The sequence below is a fragment of the Meleagris gallopavo genome, chromosome 20 (genome assembly GCF_905368555.1).
Source record: "Meleagris gallopavo chromosome 20, MGAL_WU_HG_1.1, whole genome shotgun sequence".
Classification (NCBI taxonomy): Eukaryota; Metazoa; Chordata; class Aves; order Galliformes; family Phasianidae; genus Meleagris; species Meleagris gallopavo.
The window spans coordinates 789,780-815,642 of NC_139423.1; the positions used below are offsets into that span (position 1 = coordinate 789,780).

At 47.5% G+C, this 25,863-nt stretch overlaps 1 protein-coding gene and 1 long non-coding RNA gene across 11 annotated transcripts in view; one reads left to right on the forward strand and one right to left on the reverse strand.

The window, feature by feature from the left end:
- The window catches only part of MYOCD (myocardin), a 224,249-nt gene that overhangs the window by 58,800 nt on the left and 139,586 nt on the right, over window positions 1–25,863 (reverse strand). The gene's annotated exons all lie outside the window — the stretch shown is intronic.
- Window positions 1,105–9,481, forward strand: LOC104913735 (uncharacterized). The gene is made up of 3 exons (XR_004161709.2): window positions 1,105–1,216; window positions 4,914–5,009; window positions 6,400–9,481. It is a non-coding gene; the product is annotated as an uncharacterized LOC104913735 (long non-coding RNA).

Genomic DNA, 25,863 nt, shown 5'->3' on the forward strand with positions numbered 1-25,863 from the left:
CTCTTCATATTGCTTAAGAGGTGAAAATGGGGGTTGTAAAAAAAGCAGCTGGATGTTTCGAATGGTTGCAAACGGACTGCTGGTATGAACCCCACAAAGAGGAGCCTCAGCCTGAATGCAAAGCAACAGTGAGATTAAATGGGGACTGTTCCTCGATCCAGTAGTACCCTCTGGCATGTGTCCTCAGCATGCAGGAGGCGCATGTTGGACAAAGGGACAGTGGCACTTGGGAGAAGGGGCAACAGATTTTCTTCCTGCCCTGCTCCAGTCACCAAGTAAATGAAGGTGTAGTTATGGAACCAGTAGAAAGCAAGATGTGAAAAAGGTTATAAAAGGTTCCTACACCCATAGTTTGTGCTCCCTGCAGGAGAAAGAAGTTGGCAAGTGTGGGGACTGATGATGATTTATGCTTCAGTCTCTGGAGAGCTGGCATTTCCATCAGGCCCAGGAACCCCAAGGCCCATCTGTACGAAGCCCAAAATGTTCAGGAGGGAACACTGCAGTGGTGTGTGACAGCAAGCTGCGTTGATATGCGGGTGCTGAGGGCTGGGGCATGCAGTGCCAGCAGAGTGGAGAAGAGCAGTGTGCCTGCTCTGTGTGTGTGCAACAGCAAGAGGTGGCACCGTGTGCAGATGCATGCACACGTGAGTGCACTGGCAGAGGTGAGTGCACATGTATGCTTGCTATCGTGAAAACGTGCAACAGAGTTATTGTGAATTTCCACACGTCATGCCCTTAGATTTCATTTCCTCTCAAATGTAGCCCATGCCTGGGAGTCAGTTGGCAATGCAATGCGGCACAGAACCCCAATGTATGTTGGAAATCTAGTCCAGAAGGCTAATTATTCTCCCTGTTGACCAACATTTCTGAGACAATAGAAAGAAGAAAATTAATCACAGAACTCTCGTTTTTAAAAGTAAATGGAATTAAGTGAAATGTTTTCTGCCAAAATCTGATCTAGCAAGAATAAGAGTGAAAGGGAAAACAGAGGGAATGTCATGGGAAATGCTACTTTGCAAGACTGCATTTCCCCAGCAAAGATAACCTGGGGTACAGCCTCTGATCAAGTCCATATTGTCATGACAAGGTGCCTCTGCTTTCAGCAGCAGCATTTGCAAACGGCCGGAACAAACCTGAGGAGCATCGTCACGTAGGACTTTCAAGATGGCTCACATGAATCCTGAGAGCCCTGAGCCATTTCACTGGCCAGCAATAGGTAAGCTTTGCATTAGCACTTTGGTTGGCTGTCAGTCATGCTACCACAATGCCTGTAAGCTGTATTATCATAGAATTATAGAATCATAGAATGTCTTGGGTTGAAAAGGACCACAATGATCATCTAGTTTCAATCCCTCTGCTGTGTGCAGGTCACCAACCACTGGACCAGGCTACCCAGAGCCACATCCAGCCTGGCCTCGAATGCCTCCAGGGATGGGGCATCCACAGCCTCCTTGGGCAACCTGTTTCAGAGAATTATTAACCAGAGAATATCTGTCTTCAAGCAACCTCTGTGGTGGTAACACCATCTCTCCCCATACATATATATTCATAGTGTTTGAACAGACCACCCCATGCATCCTCTACACATTAACAGATGCAGATTTCTTACAAATGTGCGTAATTATAACCTTGGATAGCAACACTGATTTTGGGATAAAGATATCCTAGCAGTGGACTCGATCCTCTGTTTTTGTTACATCATTCTTAAATCTTTTGAAGGCATTTTTTATGTCAGCCACTTGACCGTGGCTGGCTGTGCCTCTTGGTTTTGACAGTATTAAAACACAAAGTGTGAAACAATTCCCACACCAGCATTTGGGTAAGGCTCTGTGCAGTCCCAGTGCCACTGGGCTCTGGCCAGTCCTCGTGGGCAGTTAATGTGCTGCTCACCATTTGAAAGGTGTAATTGGCCAAGCTAAACGCTTCAGCAATAGCAGAGTGCCTGAAGAAAGAGTGCCATCTCCACTGAGCCCACCCCCAACACACAAACCCCTGCTATCAGTGCTCCAGCACTGAGCTCTTGTTCTGCTCAGGATTCTGAGGCTCCCTGGGTGCTCACCCTGTGTAACTCCACACCACAGCAACTCCCATCCGGCTAACTCCAGATGAACAACTTGACAGAAGACAGCTTAAACACCTGCCTGTCCTACAACTCAGGCCAAGAAAAAGGTGTTTCCAGTCATGAGATTCTGTCAGTTTGCTTCAGAGCCCTGAAGGAGCCTTCACTCAAGTCTGAAGGAGGAAGGGCAGCCTCTTCCAGTACAAAGCTCATGCAGAGTCATGGCTCTGGCACAACACTCTCTTTGGGGGTAGCAGGACCGCACACGCATCAGGAGCAATTGCAAGGATGTCCACCCAAATGTACACGATGCTCTGCAGATGAAGACAGGGACCTTGAGAGCATCTGGAGGATCCAGAACAGGATGGATGTCACTGGTGTGATCTGTGCTATGGAGCTCAGCTATGATGCTGCTGCTGCTAGGAGACAGAGTCATATCCTAGGAGGATAGCTGCCATCATCATGGAAAGCCTGGAGGGGCAGTGAGATCCTGTCCCGCCTTCCAGGCACACAGTTGAGCAAAGGCCTCTCAAAGGGTCTCATCCCTCACTCCCGTGTCCCACAGCAACTCTGGCAGAAAATCCAGCCCTGGGAGCCCTGAGAGATGACTCCAGAGTTTCTGTCCCATTTCAGACGGAGAGTCCTATCCTGCCACAGCGTTGCTGTGGTCCCTCACAACTGCCACAAGAAAACCACACTCTCCCCTCCCGCAGCACCTACCTAGCGAGGCCTCTGGAGAGGAGGAGCAGCAGCTCAGCAGGATGGGATGGGCTGGTGTGCAGCAGGACGGGCTGCCGGCACGGATTCTGCCTGCCGGCTGCCTCAAGAACTGGCTGTGATGAGCTCAGCTCCGGGGAAAGGCTCAAGGTTTTTGAAAACACGAAATGTAGCTCGAGCAGTGTTCGGACTGCTGAGCTCCACCTCGTCTGGAGAAAAGTGAGAAGAGGGGGATATCTGAAATAATGAGTTTTCTATTTATTCAAAACATAACAACAGATAAACTCCAATCACATGTTGCATTCAAATATTGGAATATTTATTCCAAATATGGTCCTGTTGCAATTGTATGATAAACATGAAAGCGAGAGTGCAGTTATTTATGTCCTGCCTTCGGCTTCTCAATAGCATGTTTAAGTTTAGGGTATTTATGCTCTTTCATCCAGCTGTCTGACTTTATCAATTTGTGTACAGCTTGGAAGAGGCAACCACGCCAGGAGCAGAGCAAGCCCCAGCAGACCTTGATAGGATGGGCTTCCCTTGTGGAAAGCACATTATGTCCCTCCTGCTTCTCTCCTGGCCCCCGCAGAGCAGAGCTGGCAGCAACCGGTGCATTACATAGTCCCCTGGCAAGGAGGGAGAGCCTTTCTCCCTGGCTGGGGCCGAAGGAGCTTCCAATATCATTTAAATGAAACAATAACTCAATGGTAGCGAGTGAGGGTTATTTGGGGTGCTCCAAGAAGGCACATACTGTGCCCAGGAGCAATGGAAAAATAGGCAAAGGGAAGTTTTGACTGAACAGTCAAAAAAAGCTCTTGGCAGCACCTCCTGTACTGCAGAGCCATCTCTGGTGTGGCAGGATGGGCGCTCTCCTGAACCGCTGATTTGGAACGAGATTCACACTGACGGGTATGCCATCATGTTTACCTTCGTGCCTCTGAGCGTGGACTGAAATGGCCAAGAGTCGTGACAAATATCCAGCATAGATATTTCCCTTGGCAGTGCTTGGCTTCCAGTGGCCACCACCAGAGAATGGGGCCAAGGAGAATGCATTCACCTGACATAAGAAACTTGAGGGCATCTGGGTAAATGGTGGAGGCCAGACAAATTGCTGACACCTGAGGTGAATGCAAAACTAAGGAAAATGCACTCTTAGGTCGCTCCACACTGATTTTGGATGGGGACTTCAGAAACCCTCTGGTACTCTGAGTTAACTGCAACCAAGGGCTGCAACACTATGACTCAGTGCTCTGCCACAGGCCAGGATCCTTTCGCACATTAGGGTTTCCAAAAGGAAACCTAGGAGTAGAAGGGAAAATAGGCAGCAAATGCAGAGCTCTGAAGATGAGATGTTCCTCCTGACTTGCCCAGCCATGAGAACAGCAACATGCCAGCAGCAAAATGTTCTGGGGATAATCCACTTCTTCCAAGACCCACAACCTGTAACAAGTCTGCAGACAGATTCCCTCCCTTTCCAGGAGGTGGGAAACAAGGACACAAGTCACGGTAGCCAAATTCCACCCAGAGTCACCTCGTGTATACTGTGTGCATACACTCACACACTCAGTGCTCCCAAATCTCCTGCTATCACTGTCCATCATCCCCAAAATACAGACACCCCGTTACATCGCTTCTTCCAAGTGCTCACCAGCCATGACATACAGAAGGCTCTTCAGAAGCTCAGCCTCCTTGCACCTGTCCAGAGCAGAATGCACGATCTGTACCTGCCCCTCACGCAGGCTTTGCTGGATAAAAGAACATAAAACTTCCAAAGTAAAAGCAAACTGTTGAAGTGCCTACTTTGCTTTTGAAAAGCAGTGCTGGGTAATGTCCCTGGAGCAGGGGATTTCTTACCCACATAAATGCATAACATGCTCAGAATCCATGCAGTTTGCACCTAGATTCTCCTCCACCTTTGATGTGCTACTTTTAAAGCTCATTGAGCTCATTTGAGCTCATCTTTGAATGATGACAGCAAAAAATGAAGTGGGAACCTCAGAATGCTCTGACATTTCTCTGCAGTCCTGTGGGTTTTGTGTCTGCACACCACCTCATGTCAAACATCATGTCTTCAAGCAGAACACCTTCTGCCTCTCCATTTCTCATGCTTTTGTTTTCACGATTCCTATCTTCACAGCACCCTCTGAGGTGAGGCTGCTCCCTCCAGGTGAAATCGTGCCAGCTGCCTACAAGCCCATGGGAGGACATGGTGTTAGCCTCAGCAGCAATGCAAGTAAGCTCATTTTTGGTTGCTTCTGATCACAGCTTTGCACTGACCTTCTGTTTGAACTCAGTACAGGCAATTCCTTTGAGTATGCAACACAATACCCACTCAAAAATTTACTTGTCAGACTGACCTAAGCTCAGCTGTTTTCTTTCCATCTTGACTGAAGACCTACAACTTTCAACACCTGCAATAGTTCCCACTTCACCACGTGAAAACATTGGTAACGTTAATGTCTTACTTCATATTAATCTCTATGGCTCTCCACCATGGATGTCCCTTTATTCCCCTTGTTTGTTTTGCAGGCAGAATTAAAATGATGAGTGAAGAGATAGCTTCATTATATGTTGTGAGTGTATGTTCAGAGAGCTGTACAGCAAAGCAAAGAGGCACAGGCTTACTCTCTGTGTGTCACAGAGAGGAGATGGTTTGCCTTCCTTCAGCCTCTGGGACAGGAAATAGAATGAATCTAGTCTGGGACCCAGAGCATCACACACAATTTTGTAGAAACTCTGGTCTGGGTGGGCAGAGGGAAGGGTGCTGCGGTTACAGCGCTCTGAGGTGGGCAGACCCCACTTGTAGCAGTTTCATGGAGCACAGTTTTGCCGTCTGCACATCTGAGTGCCTTCGCACCACCCAGCCATGCCCCAGGTCTCAGCTCTGTGCCTGCAGGCTAGAGGGTTTGCTGCATTCACTGAGCAGAACCTCACCGACTGGCAGGAGCCAATTCCTTCCACACCCACCCATGAATGTGGCACTCTGTCACACCGAGTGCTCCTGCCCAGGCGTCTCATAAGTCACAGCAAGGCAAGGGGGCTGTGCAGGCGTCTCTGAGGCTGGGATTTAAACCAAGCATCACAAAGTCCTGCACGTCTGTTGTTACTGATGGTGGCATCTAATCTGGAAGGAGCCCAGCGTGTTTCCTGCAGCCTGGACTGCTATGGTGCCAGCAGAAGACGGCTGCGTTTGTCAGCTGAGCTGCTGAGTGCAGGATCTGCTCCTCCATCCCTTCCTCCTGCAGTTGTGCTGATTTTACCGCAGGCTTCTCTTTACCTCAAGCTTCCTCAAGCCCCATGCAGGGAAAGAGAAGTGGACAGCCCTCTTTGGCTGAGGTAAAACCGAGGCTGGAGGCAGGGAGATAAAACCAGTTCTCCCACTGTGCTATACTCAGCAGAACTAATTGAGGGGCCTATTAAGAAACAATACGCAGCAATAGCCACATTATAAAGTCACTTGTGCAGGCCAGAACCACATTTAAAAACATCTTCCAGCTCTTTTGCCACCCGTTTTATTTCCACTATAGGGAAAATGAGCAACAGGGGAAGCTAAGGACTTGCTGAGTGCCTCAGATTAGTCAGTAAAATCTCTCATTAGCTGCTCTTCATCTATGTGTTCTCAGGGCAATGCTAACATGGAGAACAAACAGAGGGAATGCTGCATACAAGGAGGTACCAGAGTTGATCATCCCACAGAGCATCACACGTTTTTCATGCTGCTGTAGAAGACACTGCTCATGTAGGACTTCACAGTCCCAGGTGAACAGAGGATCCCAAACTGTCTGAGCAGCAACTATCCACAGCAGCAGAAAGCATTCCTAGTTGCCTGAAACCCCATTGCTTTCAGGAAAAAAGCTGACTAGAGTCTCAGATGACTTGGAGACAGCAGTTGGCTTCAGTATGTGAGAACCAAGTTTTCAAATGTGGTAATGATGAAGCCAACAGGAAGCAGTAGCTTGAAGATGAGTCTGAGGTGCGGTACCCGTCCAAGTGTGGGATTACGGAGGGCAGACGGATCCTGCCTCAGCAGAGCAGCCACTGCAGCCACCAGGGAATTCATGAGGCCAAACAGAACAAATACATGAGAGAGATGGCCAAGGTCACGCCATGCTGCAGGAAGCAGATGTTTTGACACGAGTGTATGCAGGGCGGGCTGCTGCCCCAGTGGTGGCCCCTCTGCAGCCTGAGAAATGGGAGAGCAGTTGCAGAGCCATGCACCAAAAATGCTGCCTCAGGGCTCTGGATACTGCATATGGAAACACAGAGATGAGTAGTGAGCTGGTTTGTGCTCAGGCAAGCTAGCAGGAGACAGGGTACATGCAGTCATGTAATCGGTCTGCGCAGGAGGAGCAGCAGGGTTTGGAGATAAAGAAGAGTTATGCATACAGTTAAAAATAATGAATGGGCTTCACCTAGGAAGAAGAGCAGACAGAGAATGAAATAGGAGTTTGCAATCATATGGCACCAGAAAGAGGAAACAGGGTTCTGGCATCAGCCATGAATCTGTTAAGACAGCCTTGCACGGAGGCCAGCAGGGATCCCTGCATCCCAGCAGAGCTCACCACTGTTTTGTGCAGCCTGGGGGATGGCACTGCCACTGGGCAGGAGAGCGGCTGGGCCATGGCAATGCAGGGCAGAGTAACCTCCTCCCCTGCCGACATCGTGCTCAGACCTGGAAGAACCATCCCCAGAGAAGTGGGGGATGCAATACAGAGTTCCATGGTTTCAGTTCTGGTGTGCTGCAGTGGTGTGAAGGCGTGAGGGGGCACGAAGAACAAGGGCTTGAGCTGCAGGGGAACCTCGGTGACACATGCTGGGTTCATGCAGGTGGAAAGCATTTCATCAGAAAGGAGCCCAGTGCAGACTGTGCATCTAAACTTCGTAGGAGACCTTATAGAGAGAATTGCACAGTGAAGCAGTGATAGAAGAGATTGTAAGTGCTGGAAGGCAGCAAGCGCCCTGCAGTCAAAAGAAGGCACAAATATGCAGGAGATTAATTTGCCAGCAGAGCAATTAGGCTGCCAGTACCATTCTGCACCAGAACCAGTCACCTGAGATCATTCTTACAGACAGCAGAGTCTCTCCCTGGGCAGATGTATAAAGCAGTCTGAGACCTCCCTTCCTCCCAGCATTTCTTTTACCCCATCAGCCCCAAAAGGTGCCCACAGGGGCTGATCCAGAGGCGGCAAACCAGCACTCACTGAGGAGGTGTGGTGAATCAGACAGAACTCCAACAGCAGTCTTAGGGAATGGCTGCCTGCAGGCCAGGAGAGGATGTGGCCTTTCTCATTTCATTTGCAAGTCTGGAGCAAGGAGACAAATATTTACTGGGATGTTTATTTGAGAACAAGTTGGTGGGAAGAGGAGCACGGCTGATATCAAAGGAATGCTCATTCGTGTCACAGCCTTTGAAAACAGTGTTTATGATTAATTCATCTTTCTATAACCAGCACTACCCATAGAGTGTTTGTTATTTATTTATTCATTTATTACCCTTTCTGTATCCATCAGAGTGATTTATAACATGTAGTGAACCAAAGATCATTAGTGCGTGACTGAAGAACTGGTACAGGCTTATCTGTGGGACATTGCTCGGCAAAGCACCAAACTCTCTTCTGAATTTATTTTTCCCCATCAATGCATCATCTAAGATATGGTGTTTTCTTCAGCCTGGTCATTCCGAAGATGTTATTTCCCTTTGGGAGGCCCTGGTTGTTCGAATGTTCAGCAGTTGACAGCTATCTGGATCTCAGTACAAAAGGACTGAAGCCAACAACATTTCTATCTTTTCATCTTTCTGGCCTTAGCCTGACTCAGGCACTGGCTGCTACTTATTGCTGCTATTCGTGACATAGATGGTGTTGCTGTGACCTTTTCTCTGTTATGGTCTTATCTGATGTTTGCAGGACTTCATATAGTTGAGGGGTTTACATGTAACAGCATTTCTGGGTCATTTTCTCTCTGTTTCTGGAGGAATTTATCATTAATAAAGGTACTGCAGAACTGACACCATAGCATAGGGTCCTACAGGCAGCCAGGAGGCAGGTGCTGCTGGGAGCACACACAGCCCCAGCTTGGGCAGGGAGGACAGCTGCAGTCCCTGGTGGGTTGGCCCAATAAGCAGGAGCAGAGCAATGGAAGCAGGTAGAACCCGAACAACTCCTCTTGCTCCAGAGTTGTTCTCAGCCAGCAGAGCCCAGCAAGCAAGAGGTACGCTCAGCACAGCCTTGAGTGTTTCTCTACCCCATCAAGGCTGCACAGCTGCAGGCAGGGCTGGCTACTACTCTAGGAGCATGAAATTTCTTACCAGAGTGCTCTTGGTAGGACATTTTGCAGCCACATTTCCTTTGCCCACTCAAATTATCACAAAGTGTGACGTCCCATCGGATCTTCGTGCCCAGATTTCCTAACCTGTTGTTGATTCTGGTTATTACCACCTGGTCGATCTGGTTTCCCAATGCTTTCAGCTGTTTCTTTCTCCTGAACTGCAGCTCTGCAGGGTGTGTGCACACAAGAGGTCTTCTGCACAAGCTGATCATCCATGCAGATCACGGTGATGTTGGTTTGTGTGGGTGAGAACCCCCACTTCTGAGCAAGTTTTTCTCCCTGGTAGCTCAGTGCCAGCTGCACACCTATTGCTCCACAGCCACACGGTGCTCACCTACCTGCATGACATGGCTCTCAGTCGCTGCTCTGCACACCTCAGAGCAAATGTTAGCAGCATTTTAACTTCAAAGATGGGATAAAGCTTTGGAATGGCTCCAAGCTTTGGATGATTCTTGGTGTTGCTCCCATGTAAGTACCTGAAGAACCAACTTCGTTTCTCATACCTCCCAGCTTAAAACATAAATCTCTGAAAATGCTGCCTGAGTTTATAAGCTGCAGCTTCTAGAACTGTGAGATCTAACACTTCTTTCTGCCTGGCACTGGCTGCAGCACCACATAGCATTTGAGTTATATTACAAAATTTTTGAAGGCTTTATCACATTTTATTTAGAAAAATAAAACCTTCTTTAGGAAGAGGGACTGTGTAACATCTCTTTCCGAGGTTGTTTTCTCAGCACTCAGGGAATATATGTCTTGTTTTGAGATAAGTTAAATAGAATCCATCTCCCTAGGGCAGAGCATGCACTTTCCTCCCAAGGAGGTCAAGAAGCATTTCCACCCTGTAGCTATGAGGCACTGCTGAAAAGCAATGAAATCATTGAGGAGATCACATGAATGCTTAGCTCCAGTGGAGACAAGTGGGTACGGTCTGGTGGGAAGTTTTACTTACTGTAAAGTCCTTCCTTTATGAAATGAGAAATGTTTAAAAATGGAGCATCCCTTGTATCATGCCCTCTCCATATGGCTGTTGCAACAGCACTCCTAAGCTATAATGGAGAAAAGAAGCACAGAACCAGTGCAGTAGGAAGGGATTTTCAGTGCCTGCCATCCAAACTTGTCCCACATTGCAGCAAAGCCAGCTGAGGCCATGGTTTGTCTAGCTGAGTCTTCAGGACTTCCAGGGAGGAGATCCCGCAGCCTCTCAGGGTGAACTGTTCTAGTGCTGCAATTTCTTCTTGCTGGAGAGATTTTACTGAAGTCCTCTCTGAACTTCCCACCATGAATGGTTTTGGCACCTGCTATGCTGTCTCTCAGTACTGTGAGAAGTTTGACGCAGTCATCTTTGTAGCCACCCTTGAAATGGCTGCTGACCTCGGTTAGATTCCTTGAGCCTTCTTATTGCCAGATGAAACAAGACCAGCTCTTTCCACCTTGCTGCATAAGCCATCTGCTCCAGCTTTTCTCTGCACTGTCTCCTCTTTCTCACATACACGCTACCATGTCAGGTACCCAGCAGAGAATGCAGTCCTCCTGGTGTGATTACTACTAATGAGCAGAGACAATAAGTGTCCTCCGTTTGCCTTGTCTGTAATGAGGGTGTGCCACTGGGCTTTATTCACCCTGCTATCCTCCACAAAGTCCCAGGTCCTTTCATCGGGGCTGCTCAGCACACCCATTATTATCTCAGGTAGGAGAAGGAAGTCAAGATAAAGGACAGCACAACAGAGAAAGATCTGTTCAGGATGGAGCTCCATTTCCATAGGCTCCTAGGTGCAGCAGGCAACCAGCCCAGGAAGAGTCTCTGCACCATGCCTACTCTGGAAAATGGCAGAGCCTTTAACCCCAGACATGGCCATCAGATGGGGAACATAAGAGCAGCCTGTCTAGACAAGGATCCGGTGTTTGGCAATGGTCAATAGCAGATGGAAAGAGATGAGAGCAGAGAAAGCACATAAGGACACCTTCCTGGATCATGATCCTCAACTCCTTCAGTGCATGTCAGTGATTACCATGGGAGCACTAGGTCTGTCTTGTACGGTATTGTACAGTAAGTGTGTGGGAGCAGACTTAGGGGCAGTGTGTCACCTCACAGCCTGCCACAGACCCCCCTCTGCACAGAAGCTCAGCTATCTCAGTGCACCTGGGGGGTGGTGAGCGGTGGGGATCTCCGCCCACCCACTCTAGTCTGCATACTGGGAGGACTGGGGCTACCTAGGCGGGTTGCGAGCGGTACCAGACAACGCGGGAAGCTGGTTATGGGCAGAAAGAATGGAAAATGCTCGCTGCTGTTTCTGTTTAACTTTAGGACCTGATCCAGCTGAGATAATAACAGAAGAGTTCACTTTGCCATGTCAAATATGCAGGTACTTTGCAGTATTAAGAGCTGATGCCCTGTTCTTATAAAACTGGCCTCTGCTGATTATGGGAAGACAAAGTTGCCCATAAACAATGTTTTATTTCTTATTTAATGCAAATTCTCGGGCAAAAGGAGTCAATCAATTTTTCATAAAGTATAAAACAGAGATAAGTGCCTGGGATCATGTGTGAGTCCCTGTCAAACAGAACCGATAAGTCTGTGATGCAGTACAGGGAGTGCTTTGCAAGTATTGTCCAAGCGACCTTTTCATTAGTTTGTCTTAAGCAGTTAATCACTTTTTTCCAGGATACAGACTATTTTAAGTCCCATTACATCATATATGCATTTTAAATATTAATTTTCCTTCCATGTCATGCTTGGAGGATTTGATTGTTGTTTCCCCCGTTTTAGCACCGTCCTCCCCTTCTTGCTGAGTTTTCCAGCAGGGTCAGAATTAAGAAGCTTCCAGGCAAGAACTGAAAGCACTTGTTTGCAACAAGAGTGTGATGGCTGAGGGGCAGGATGTGAAACCCTGCAAGTTCAGAAGCCCTGCCAGGCCAGAAGCAGGGATCAGACCTCTCCAAAGGCAGCCATGTGATGGCAAGGGAACTACGGGGCCAACGAACATTTACTGCCTGCGTGTGGGGTACCATAAACGGGAGAAGCGCAGGCCTGAGCCAGTGCTCCTCAGCAGGGCTCTGGCTTCTACAGAAAAATACTTGAAAATGATTTAGAGGAAAAAAATGTGTTTCAAAAGTGTTGCTGGCATGTTCTCGTTTCTGCCTTGTAAATCTTTTCAAGCTCCCTGTGCCACTTAAGAGAAGAGAGGTACCAGCTGCTACCTGCCAGAGGAGACCCAGGCTTTAAACAAAGATGTTCCTGGCCCTCAGATAGCCCTCACAATGGCGTGCAAAACGTCTTGACAACACCTCTGGCATATTCCCATTTCCCCTGTATTTGGATTCACTGATTTCACTACAACAGAGTCCGTGGTACAGAGATCAGCTCTGCATGGAGTTCACACGTTATTATTAGCCGCAGCCGAAAGAACAATAATAAATCAACTTCATCCTTTCAGAGTTAAGGGTAAAACAGAGATCGCGCTATTTATAAACAAGGTTACAAAGGATAAAGCAATAACATGTTTTGTTGATATCCAGCAGTAACATGTACTGCTAAGCCCCAGAAGCCAACGCTCAGCAAACTTCCCCCCTCCAGAACACGCTTGTTTTTCTTTGCAGGAGGACGCTCCCAGCAGGCCGTCCCTTTGCAGAGCCGCAGATGCCCTCTGCAGTGGGGATCATTGGGCTCCCTTCCCAGGGTATCCCTGTGCTGCTGTGGCAGATGGGCCCCGGAGAACAGGGCTGACATCTGGACCAGGACATTTCTGCATCCACTTCTGGGACCTGGAGGCATAGGCTGTGGGTGGGAGCTCCTGACTCCGACTTGGGCACACTTTCTGCTTCACTTCAATTGGACTTTCAGAGGGAGAGGATATATTGGAAACCACATGAAATATTTTATGCAAATCAGAAAATGTGTGTGTGACAACAATCCAGCAAATCTTACTCATAATACCTGGGCTTGCCTTGAACAAAGTTCCCTTCCCAAACCTTCTGGAGGTCTGGACCTATTGGGACAACTGCCTGGCATGGCCACATCCAAAAAGATTCATCCAAGCCCACCAATCTAGTGTGAATGCAAAGTAAGGAACAAGGGGCCTGGGCTGCAGGATACAAGGCCATGTTGCATGCCTGGTTGGGCCCAGTCTCATGACACCTAATCTGGTGCCTCTGCCATATGGTTGCAACTCCTACCACCTCTCCTGTGGGATTGCTCCTGGGAATCTGTCACCTGCAATACCCACAAGCCAAGATCTCAAGGAGCCAAGCAGAGCAGAGAATTGTGCATGTGCCCACTCACCCTGCATGCCTAGTGTTTCAAGAAGAGGAGGAGGATTTTCCCAGCTTCTGTCTGCAGGTGTCAGTCAGTATGCGACAGTAGGGCACTCACCTGCTAGAAGAGTTTTGGTAAGTGGGAAAAAAAACAGATAAACAGAAGGGAAGAGGAATCTGCTTGTCCCTATGCTAGCTTGGTAAGCACCTCAGGTCTAGATCTAGATGTGCACCAGGAGGTAGGCTGTGGTGAAATGAGCTTTCCCTCAAATGAGAGAAAAATCCACTGGAACTGAAACTTCAATGTCCTTGTCAGCCTTGGTCCTGGCTGCCACCAGGCAAAGCCTGAGTGGTCAAACTACACTGTTGCTATAACCCCTGCAAAGCCAGAACAGGGAATTAAAACAATTCTAGATGTTTCTAGAACCATGCCCTTCTGCTGTTATTTTGTTAGACTTCCAATATGTTTCTTTCCTTCAGATTAAGAACAGTTTTTATTGATGTTCATGTTGTGTTCATATTATGCAAATGATTTTGCAGTTCAAAAAGCACTTTTTCTGATAGCCCACCTTTCTTCCCCTCCTGTTCCTTCCCATGAGGATTTAGCCAAGAAAAGCCAGGACCATTCTCTGGGCAAGAGTTTTATTCTGGGCTTCTGCTGCAATCTTAAAAGAAATATTTCCTTTTCCAGCAATGACTTTCACACCTTTCTGATTTTGCTAGCTAAAGGGTTTCCAATTCCTTGGGTTTCAGACATGAGTTTCAGACCGCAATCACAGTAAGACATGACAGACGAAGTAAGGAAAACCACTCCCCATGCTGGTCTTGGCTGTGTCCAGCTCTGATGTGCTGGCACACATGGCAATCCCAGAGCTGGAGTGCTTGCAGCAGAACCTCTCCTGCAGTGATTTAGCCGACTTGCAGAGCGAGAGCAGCTTCGGGGCGCTTCCAAAACAGAAATGCTTTCTGAACGTGCAGCGAGTCAGCTGAGTGTTATCGCCAGCTAAAGAGCCAAACGCTGTTCATAGCTACTTGATGAATTGTTAGCAAGCTGAACTTTCTTGATGGCTCCAAGAGAGGCTTGCCTAGCCAGCACCCTGCGGGACCGGACCCTTGGTGTCTCCCAGCACACAGACCTACCACTAAACCTGTACGACACACCAGGAACATACGGACACGATCTCATACAGACTGTTGTGGCTGCTGCAAACATGTGAAATGTAAATCGTGAAAGTGAAATTACGAGGAGAGCTAATCTCCACATTGTATTAGACAAAATACCAGCATGCACGCAGATAAGCACCAAGTGTGAAGTGTCCAGCGGGAGGAGGTTTCACATTCCGCCTGACTCAATGGAGCCTTAAAATAGCACTTCCCACTGCAATACTTTAAACAAAGACATCCAAGGGATTATTAATACCATGAGATTGAAAGCAGTTTTATATATTTCAACAGACAGACAGAAAGAGAGTTTCACATGTTTAAGCCAGGGATGGGTGCATGCGAAGAGCAGGGCAGCTCTGCCCTCCTGAAATGCCTGTGATGGGAAGCTTGGCTTGCTGCTGCCTGTATGTGCCTGTGGGATCTGCCAGCCTTTCTGCAGGTCAAGCAGAGGAGGAAGGGGATGTGATGGTGAAACAGACGCAGTGCTGCTTCCAAAGCAGTGGACAAAGAGATTCTGCTCTCAGGGGGGACAGGGTGTATGCTGTTGCCACACTGTACAAGCTACTGATCCACGTGGACTCCAGCTGTAGCTCCTGCTACAGGGGTGACAGCTTGGTATCCCCATGGACCAGGTGGCAGGGCTGCATGCAGCCACTGCAGGTGAATGAGCACAGGTTGCCGAGAGTGGTTGTGGAGTCTCCCTACACGAGGACCACCAAAAACTGTCTGGACATGGGTGTTCCTTCTTCAGCAGGTGTCAGACTAGATGGCTGCAGGGCAGCGACTTGAGATCTGGCCTGGAGACCCTTGCAGCAGCCACCCCGAGGCTGGGCAGCATCCCCTTCTCTTGCAATGGATATCATGGAATGCCTAGGCAGCTGCCCAGCCCCTGAAGCTACTGCCTGCCCCGTGTACATCCATGCCTGCTCGCTGGGGACATATGTAGTGTGCTCTAGCAGAGCTCTCTTCTGCACAGCCACCCCCTGCTCTGTGCCCTTTTGTGAAGGGCAGGGCAAATTTGTCCCTATTTTTGCATCTCTCTTACTGTCTCTGATCCCATTTCTGCCATTTCCTGGCCCTCCAGAGCCTCAGCTGCCATTAACATGCAGTTTTAATTTGTAGATTTTTTTCTGGGTCTCGGGACAGGGAAGAGCAGAGCAGCTGCATTGGCAGCTGTGTCTGCAGAACAAAATCCAGTTGGTTTCCTACCTATTGGAGAAGGCTGTACAGAGCACACAGAGCCCTTACTAAACTGAGAGGCTCAAGAAATGTCTCAGTTTTCTGTATTTCTACTGCTACACAGCACAGACAACACGAAACTAGACTGTGCATTTGCACCATGGCTGCGTGGCCATGGACACCAGTGTCTGCCCAGCTTGCAGCAGGGCTGTCTGCTGAAGCCCAGTAGGAGACAGCTGGAAACTCATTGGAAATGTCACAGGATCACAGGGACTGTGAAAAACTGATACTCATCAAAAGTGACCCACACTGTACTATGTACTTAGGCCTCAAAGGTGGAGAAAGGAAACCAGAGAGACTTTGTAAATGTCCTGAACCAGATAGGATGCTTTATGAGGAATGGGCCAGTAAGATCAAGATGTGAACTCAAGAAGCAGAAGGGGCCCTTCATTCTCTGCTCTTCCAATCACTTGTCTTGTTCTTCCCCCTCAGGTAGGTCATTCCTGGGCCCTGTGCCCGCCTCTTCCATCTGCTAGCACAGCTGCTTAGATGGAAAAACAGAGGTCAAGGGAAGGGTGCAGGTTAATAATGCTTGCCAGAAATAAAATAAAAAATAATGTTTATGTGTGTGTGTTCCAAGCTCCGTGTAAAAATATAAGGCAGATAAAAATTGTAACATGATGTCTTTCAAACCTGAAAATTAATTAAATCCAACAGTGTTCAGCGGTCCTTGCACCAATGAAACTTTGAGCAATTAAACTTTAGTTAAAAGAAAAAAACAACACAAAAACATTTAAAAGTGAATTGAGATAATACTTAACAGACAGAGAAGGATTTCTTAATTGCCAAGAAGGAATCTGTACACCCAAGCACAGCTCTGAGTGAGCCCTTCTTACCTAGCAATTAGAACTTCTTGCAGTGCAAGTATGACAGGAGTGCACCTGACACAACCTCTGCACCCAGCTGGCAGCACAGCAGTAGCAGAATGACAGCAGCACCACGGCATGGGCAAATCTGCAGCAAAATGGGAATTTACGGGCGCTGAAAGCCTTCCTGCAGAATGCTTCAAGTCAGCACAACCTTCTGAGAACTGAATAGTGTCAGTGCTTCTGCGAACTCTTCTGATGCCCCGTGTGTTGCTCAGGGTTGTATTGCAGCTAGGGTTCCCCTGTGCTCAGTGTAATTCTGCTGCGTGCTCCTGCTCTCACCCAAAGTGGTGTTCAGGGACCAATGTGTGCTCAGGGACTGAAATTTTAATTCAGCTGGGCTTTAAGTACCAGCTCCTGATGGAATATATTGATGGAACGCTGGCACAGACCGTGACTGTTAAGGACTGTCAGATGCAGATCTGATGCAGATACATTGCAGTAAGTCACAGATACATTGGTCACTGTCACAAAGATCAGCAGACTTTCTGCAACATGACTGATCTGCTCTTGTCCTTCAGTTTGCAGTGCTTGGGATGAGGAGTTTGGGCCCATAGTTCTGGTTAACATCTCATCCAAAAATATGAACAACGAGGATGTGTAATTATTTTTTCACAGGAAAATTCTGTGGCCAGGTTAAAATATGTTATTACCTTACAAACAGCATTGCAAACAGACCAGCAGAAAGTGATTTATCATAAACATACACTGAACCAAAACTTCCGCACTGCTCTCCCCTCTGTCTGCAGAACTGCTGACAACAGCAGTACCTGCAGCCTTCACTCAGTGCTGCAGCATAGCTTGTGCAGCACAGGGCTGAGCTGCCCCGCATGCAGGCACTGCAGAAACATCGTGCAGTGGCTGATCTTCCACACTTTTTCCAGCCTGGATTCCTGATAGCAAGCGCACTCCCGGGACGCCGTCCAAATCCAGGCGGAGCAAAATCCTAAACTGTCCGTGAGACAGCATGTGCAGAGCACCAGACTTACAGAAACCCCAGCGAGGTGTTTCCAAAGCAAACATCTTGTAGGCAGTGATAGGATCGGAGCTGGAGTTTTTGCTGGAGTCAACCTTTGTTGTTTTCCTTGTGGCAAATACTAATGAACTCAATGGTAAAATATGGCATTTCCCAAGCAGTGAGTCTCCCCCCGAGATGCACCATCTCTGTATGGGCCTGTCATCAGGCCTTCGCTTTTAATCACTCAACACATGTTTTCAATCCACATGTTCATGTGGTAATAACTTCGCTCTATTAGTTTTCATTTGTCAGACCAAAATGCCCTGTACGTTGGAGCACACTGCAGGACATTGTCCAGGCAGGTTATTCTTAGCAACAAGTGAATTTACAAAGAAGAGGCAGGTCTGCAGCTCAGCCTTTGCTTTTATTGCCTGCACTGCTCCCGCCATACCTGGCCTTCAGCCTCTGCTCCAGCCCCTTTCCATCCCAGCTACTATTGTCAGCCACTCACTTTGCTCTGCTCTTTACATACAAGATGACACATAGCATAGCATAGGGGCTACAACAAAATGACAGTGAGACCTTAAAGTTGAGCTTCTTTGATCCTGGAAGTTCGCTTTCTGTCTCTTTCCTTTACATCCATGACCACGAGATTTAAGAAAATCACACCTTCGCAAATCCAGCCGAACTGGACTGTGGGTGCAAAGGGCCGTGAATGGTCCATGAGCTGGTGCTTGCTGCTGGGTCTGCTCAGTGCTCTCCCATGGGCCACGCACTGGCCCTAAAAGCTGCTAAAGAAGATACAGCTTTTCCAAAAATAAAGGCAGCAGGAGCCTGACACGGAGTTCTCAGGAGCCAATTGGTGTGCTCTGGAATAGCAGCCCTGTCATGCACCCTTTAGCTATAGTATGGTTGGACCACTGCAAACCAGGCAAGTGCAGTTTGTAGTGTTGCTTGTTTATCGGGTAGTAGAAAACTCCAGAGACAACTGAAAAATGAAGATTACTCAAAGCATTCTCAGAAAGCAGCAATACACATACTTAGTGGCTCCCTGTCCTTCAGGACACTGCATTTCTCAGCAGGCTCACATTACTGCTCTAAGCTCTGCATCCTCCTTTTCACGTCCTCTGTAAGACTGAACCCACTGCATCTTCTGAGCAGAAGGTGGTCTTGAAGCTGACATGCCCACACAGAAAACACTTTATCTGACCAATAAATTACTGGTAAGGCAGTTGTTTCATAATGGCTATGGTTTCTAATTGCTCTGTGCTGATCACAGATATCAACCATATTTTCCAAAAGGCTATTTAGGCCTATATATGGTCAGAATATCATTGGGATAGCATATTTGTTTTGTTTTGCTAGAATCAGATAGCTAGGGCCCGTCATTGACTCCAGAGGGGTGGAGAAAGTACACTGCAGAGGGTAATATTTCTGAAATTATGGAGCCTGTGAGCTTGAGTATGAGGAAGTTATGTTTCCTTCTTAAATAATAAATTTGGGTAGAAAAAGGTGAGTAAGAAACAGCAGCAAAAAGGCCACAGACCATAACAAAAGCCAGAGGCATTGTGCAGCTTTTAAAAAACCTGAAAGATGAAGAAGAATGAGTGGAAGTTACCAGTTCCAGTAGTATTTCCCACAGTCTCCTTTGCCTATATCATTGGCTACAGGATCTTTTGGATCTTGGTCAAGGAAAGATGCCTTCCAGCACACAGAGCGTTAATAGACATCGGGCATGTCAGCTTAGTTATAACTAGTCCATTCCTTCAAAAGTGCTAAATGCTATTCTTCATGACATAAATCATTATACTATAAGTTGCACCAAGAGCAGCTTGCAGTTCTGCAGCATTGCTGTTGCTAAGGAGAGACTGAAGGGTCTGAACTGGCCATGCAGGGAAAAGCAACTCCCAGAGCTCTGGTTCCCCTGCTTCCCCCGCACACAGCAGGAGCTAGAGCTGCTGCTCAACTACGGGATTGCTACATTTGCAGTGACCAACAGCACCTCTACAAGACACCATAGGGGCGTTTGGGTGCAGTCTCCCACTCGCATGCATTAGGGAAAAGAAAAAATGAGAGTGTCCTCTGTGCTGAGTTTCTCAAGGAGTGCAATAGTTGGGCTGCTGGGAACGGCAGCTCGGCGATTAACGGGCTCAGTATCAGTCGGAGGTCCTTGACCGCCTCTGGCAACTGAAATCCCCACCATCCCTGCACCGTTATAGCTAACGTGAACAAGGTGGAACTGCTCCACTGTGGCCCCTATTTGTTCCTTCTGACCTCCCAGGGGACAAATGGCAGGTTCCCAGTGGCCATGGGTGCTTAACAGTACGATTAGGAAGAGCAGGTAGGTAAGAGCAGCAGCTATTTCTCTTCAGCGTGCACTTCCTTACTTGGAAGGTTTTGCTCAGTGCTTGGGGTACTTATCTGGGGAAAATGCTATGGGTTTGAACCCCCTTCCACCTTCTTATTCTTGAACTTTCCGAAAACAGCTGTCAGAAGGCACTGCTGCAATAGCCATGCATTTCAAAGTGGTTGCCAGGTATCAAACAAAAATATTGTTAAATTGAAGGAATCGTAATTTTGATTTATTTTAAACTTCTCACTGCTGACTTACATGAGCAGAAGTACAAATTATAGAATGAAAGTCTATCTGTATTGTTTAAACTAATCATCTGCCCTGACTCTCCATTGCTGAATGAAAACTTGAATCAGTCTGTCTTGGAAACACAATATATGCTGTCAGAATAAATATTTCTCTTTACTAAAGGGGACTCAGAGTGCACGTATGCAAACAAACGTCTCTCTGAAGTAAATCCCTTAATCTACATATTGTCATAGCATTACATCAAACCACAGTGATGTAAATCTTTCTCTGTACTGTCTCTGACATTAAAAAATGGAATAAAGGCTTTGTTCCCTGTTTGTTAAGAATTTTCTTATAAGGACACATAATCCCACCCTATTATTTTCTGAGTCGCAATTACACATAACAGTCTTTACATAATGATGTTCAGCTTCCATGTTTGATGAAAGCTGGGATGTGGCTTTCAATAAGAATACAATATGTTATGGATTCCAAAACACCAATTCATACTCTACAAACCTATGTCTACCAATTGGCCATAGCTGTTTTTCTGTTTGCCAGGAAAGGTCGAAAGAGAGTGAAGATATTATGATACTTTTGTCTATGCATTAAAAGTACCAGGAAGTGCTTATTTCAACAGTCATCAATTCAGCCTGTTTCCCAAGGGGATTTCTGATCTGTTTTTGAGCAGCAGTTGACTGGTGGAGTCCCTCACTGTGGAACTGAAATCTCTCAGTCAACTGCTCCTTCTCCATCTCTCTCTTGGTCTCAAATGACACTGTAATAAAAAAGATGCCTTTGCTCCTCAGGAATGGCTGATTCACTGGATCCAAGAGAATGTGCACCACAGCCCTCTGCAGTGAGCTATTCCTTGGCCCAGAGAGGGTGCTTCTTAGGGCATCTCTTTTGGTGGACACATCCTACAAGACCTGCCAGACATTGTGTTTGCTCTGTAGTAAGGGTATATAGTAAGACATACTCTGAGGAGGTTCTTCTTTCCAGAGAGACATCTTCATCTTTCTGGATTGCTTGCTCAGATAGACAAGAACTAGAAAAGTCCCTTTTTCTCTGGCGGGTTCACTGCCACATCGTTATCATAGTGGCAGTATATCAGTGGGGTTATGGTTTATGCAAGCATGGTGTGTTAGCTTGGAATAACAGCTGTCTTTTGACCCATCGTAGAATCATAGAATCTCCAAGATTGGAAAAGACCTCTAAGATCATCCAGTTTAATCATCCACCTACCACCAATATTTCCCACTGAACTATGTACTCCAGTACATCTAAATGTGTCTTGAACACCTCCAGGGACGATGACTCTGCTGAAGTCCACAGAGGCTTCAGAACAGGTGCCTGAAGTGACTTGAATGGAAACTATACCTTGGTTTCACTTCTTCATTGTATTTTACACAAGAGGAGATATCCACGTGTTTGTATCAGAAGCTTGTATTGGCAGGGGGAATTGTAATGACAGATATGAGGTCAGGGACAGAGACAAAAAATGACTTCACTATGCTGCAGGTGACTAATGGAAGATCTGGGAACAGTACCCCTGACTTCCCAGTGTGAATGAACCTTGAATGCTCTGTTTAGGAAGATTGGGGTTCATTTTTTTCAGAAGCAAAAGAAAAGCAGCAGTGTGACATGACAGCCTGTTCTGCCCTCAGCCTGGCAGGTTCCTGCTGGCAACTGCTGCACGTTGAGCCAATACAGGCAGCATCGCCTCTGGAGAATGCAGAGAAAATCTGAGAAGGGTTTGTTTTATTTCATTCTTTTGTGCTCCCCGTGAAATCAAAGCAACACATTTCTTTGCAGTGCAGGCCTTTGTCACGTAACAGTAATTTTCCCCCAGCAATCCTTATAGTTTGAGATATAAGAAAATATATATATACAGAGTTGCAGACATAATGAAATCAGAGCCTCCTCATACCTCATACCATAACGGATCTTCTTCTGGCGGCGGACAGGGGAAAGGAACATGAGAAGGAGATCAAACCACCTATCAGCACTACTAGTAACCTCATAGCACTGCTCTGCACCATACAGAAGTACGTACACAGAACAAAGCCCCCAGCAGGAATGTTTTATCTCAGAAAAGGAGTTGGTTTCTATTCATGTTGCTGCAAAGTGGCTTTTCCACTGAGCAGACTTCTTGCCAGCAGCTCTTGCAGGTCCAGCTGCAGCTCGCAGCCCAGCAGGCCTGCTGGAGACAACTCCACATTGCTCGCTGCTCCCATCTATAAATAACATTTCAGATGCCCAGGCCACACAGTCACACTGTAGGAAAGGTCAGGCACAACCGTCACTGCCCGAAGGGATCGCTCTCCACAACTGCCCCACTGCTGAGACTCATTTTTGGGCTGCAGCCAATGCTCTGGGCCTTATCAGGCCTGGATCGCGCTGGGAATTTTCTGACGGAACAATTTTATTGGAAAATGCTGATTCATAGACATCAAAATGTTTCATGGAAATGCACAAGTTTTTATTAATTTACAAGGAAACCCAGACATTATTTTGATGCACTAGTGACTGGTAGGCTGCCAGGGTATCCCATGGCTCCCAGTGTCTGCTTGCAGGACAGCTGTGTCCTTTAGGCTGCTTCGGGCACAGGACCTGACCTCTGCAAAGGCCTCTGATAGCCTTGCTCAGGTCTGGCTCCTGACAACCCTTAAACCTCAGTGGGAGATTGGCTGTCAGTTCTTGGGGCTCCGTGTGCAAAAGCCTTGGGGCCACTGTGTGCTCAGGGACTGTTGGCTGTCCCCACCCTTTCTCCTCAGAAAGCAGGACAAACTGTCTGGATTCTTTATAGAAATATGGATGGAAATATTTTTTTTCCACAATGGCAATAATCCAAGGTCCCTGGCACAGACTTCTCACGCTGGACAAACAGCTTTTGTCACCTCAGGGTTTTTCTGGAGCAGGAGCTCTCCTGCACCCCTCAGCCTGTCCCAACATCTCTACCCAGAAACTGCCTCCATGCCTCCTGGTTTGCTCACAAACATCATGAATTTGTGACTCTAGTGAGTCACAGACACAGCCATCGAGCCCATCGCCTTTTCTTGAGGCCAGCTGGGACTGGTCCATTTATGAGCAAAGGTTATCCATAAATGCACTGTCACCATCTTCTCAGGTTCCTTGGTAGGCCTTCTCCACATGGGTAGAAGATCCCTGCGCTGCAGGACAATGTTTCCTCTCCTCTCCTCTCCTCTCCTCTCCTCTCCTCTCCTCTCCTCTCCTCTCCTCTCCTCTCCTCTCCTCTCCTCTCCTCTCCTCTCCTCTCCTCTCCTCTCCTCTCCTCTCCTCTCCTCTCCTCTCCTCTCCTCTCTCTCTTCCATCCTGGTAGACTCAAGGCTGAACACAAGTCAGCAGTGTGCCTTTGCTGCTTAGAAGGTTAATTATATTCTTGGCTGCATTAGGCAAAGTGTCCCCAGTAAGGCAACGTGATCCTTCCCCTCTACTCAGAATTGATGAGGCTGCATCTGGAGTGCTGAGTCCATTTCTGGGCTCCCAGACATACTGGAGAGAGTCTAACGGGGGGTTACCAAGATGAAAAAAAAGGACTGGAGCCTCTCTACTTTGAGAGGCTGAGAGAGATGGGACTGATCAGTCTGGATAAGAGAAAGCTCAGGAGTATCTCAACAATGTCTATAAACACCTGAAGGGAGGATGCAGAGAAGATGGGACCAGGCTCTTTGCATCAGTATTCAGTGCCAGGACAAGAGGCAACGTGCACAAACTGGAACACAAGAGATTCTATCTAAACATCAGGAAGCACTTCTTAACAGTGTGTATGATGGAGCACTGGAACAAGTACCCAGAGAAGTTGTGGAGACTCTCCATGAAGAACTTGAAAAGCTGCCTGGACATGATCCTGAGCAACCTGCTCTGGGTGGCCCTGCTGGAGCAGAGGTTGCACCACATGGACTTCAGGGGTCCCTTCCAATCTAAACCATGCTGTGATTCTCAATACAACCAATGTGACATAGCACAGAAATCGAACGCCTACGTTCTCTGCCCTTCCTTTCACACCTCACAAAAGGTGAGGAGACCTTTCTGTGGGAGGAGGAGTGAATGGATGGCATAGAGAAGCTGATGCAGATATTTAGCGAGGTGCTGCAGCTGCTGTATGCTATAACTGTTTGTCAGGACGTTCCAGGGATGGTTGTTGGATGGAGAGAGACATCAACTCCATAGGCTGATGGTGGGAAATCTCTGTGAACTGAGAAAAACAAGCAGAGCAGAAGGGGTGAAACCAGGGCTGGCACACACTCCCATGGGGCTGAGAGTGCACTCGGGGCCACAGCTCAATCCTTATTGACAGTGCTTCTTGGTTCTGTGCCCTCCATAGCCATAAGCCGAACCACACTGGCTGCCTCTGTGTGAGCAATTGTGCCAAAGAGGAAAGCAAAAATCATTTTTCCAGCCCTAATTCTTCCAGACAACATTACACCAGCACCCAAGGATGACTGGCTCCTGGTCCCTTTGCTCTCCAGCTGAAGGATGTGGGGGGAGGAGCACTACTATGAATCATTGAAATGCAGCTACATTTCTCTGGGGCTCACCTAATGTTGCTGTTTTCCTGTAAAAGAGAAACAGACCATATTATTCCGAAAACAAAACACGGCAGGGAGAGTCGCAACAGTCCAGAACAAGTGAAAGTCAAAATGCCTGGAACAGGTGAAAAGTGCAGAAAAGGCTTCTCTGATGAAAACCAAAGAGGAATAGATCTCCAAGATCATTAAGATAAAGGCTGTTTGCCTCTCTGCCAGATCTCAGAGCTCCGCAAAGCTTCATTCGTTCTGATCTCCTTTCCTATCTCCTCTCCCCTCCCCACAGCCCCCGCTGTTCGGCACAGCCACCTCCATGCAGTTTGCTCCTCCAGACCATTACACAGACACGGGAAGCTGGAAGAGCTGTAGCTGATTGCACTGACTGGAACTGCAGTGTGGGCAAAGCTGGGGGAGCTGCAGGCAGCTCATAGGTAGTGGTGGAGAACCAAAGAGAGAGAAGGGTCTGAACAGCATCTGTGAGAAGCAGAGGCAGAGAGAGATTGCTGCCAAGACAGCAATCCTCAATTTATGGGACAGGAAAGCTTATTAAAGCAAAACAAAGAAAGAAAGAAATTAAGACCTGAAAATAAGGTTTGGTCTGAGCAAGGTAACATTCCCCTTTGTTTTGCATGTCAGACATTGCACATGATGAACTGTGAAGCTCTGGAAAGACACAAAGAAGAAAATTTGGTTTTTTTTTTTTTCTTTTTGTTTTTCTTTTGAGTGAATTACAGATTAAACTGTAGATTTCTCCTATTTTTATGGAAATAAATGCAAAGTTATTAAAATGTTTTTAGTCAGCTGTAGTGGGTTATGCTATATACGGTTAACAAACTGACCTGCGCCCACTAATTCCATAGTGCTCTATTATTGTAACAGGGCTGGCTTGTTGATGCAATCAAAATGGGAGTATGTCTCATGCTGGGTGTCGGGAGTTGAGGCAGGTGTGAGCTCTCCAGCTGATACTGCTTGTACTGTCTTATGGATTTTGCTTGTTCTCAGCAAAGGGATGGCTGCTGATGGCTGCATGGGATTGGCACTGAAGGAAAGCAGATGAGGCAGAATGGCTGTGTGCTGCTATGCTTCTGCTCACAGCCTGAGAGGGGTCTGGTGGGCCTGGCACTGCCCATGGGTTGGCAGCCAGGAAGGAA